Source organism: Trypanosoma equiperdum (genome assembly GCF_001457755.1).
Source record: "Trypanosoma equiperdum strain OVI genome assembly, contig: ctg_1382, whole genome shotgun sequence".
Taxonomy (NCBI): Eukaryota; Euglenozoa; class Kinetoplastea; order Trypanosomatida; family Trypanosomatidae; genus Trypanosoma; species Trypanosoma equiperdum.
Window position 1 is genome coordinate 22,038 of NW_027123374.1, and position 507 is coordinate 22,544.

The following is a 507-nucleotide window of genomic DNA, read 5'->3' on the forward strand; positions in this document are numbered from 1 at the left end:
AATACTCCTTGGTAAAAAACGGAAATAAAATAGGAAAAGACACATTTCCACATTTCCCCTTTTAAAACACACATGCGTAAACACCGCAGCATGTGGAACAAAATATTTTAAAGCTGCTTTGCAAAAAAAAAAAATTTTATCCCTCAACACAAACATTTACACATATATTCGTAAATTTATATGCTCAAGTTTTTGTTTACTTTCCGTGGGATTTTACTCATTTCGTTACTTTGTTCAGTTGTTTCTTCTGTTTAAATTATTATTTAAATATATCCTCTTAGGTTGATTTCCCTCATAATTTTCACACACATCACCAAGTACCGGGAGGGATAAAAATTAAAGGGAAAATTTTTTTAAAAAATAAGTAAATACAAAACTAGCATTAATAATAACAATAATAAAGAAGATATCACATGAGAGGAGGAAAAAAGAGTCAACAACAGGGAGGCTGAAACCCTCACCCCACCCCCCTCACACACACACATACACACATATATATATATATAT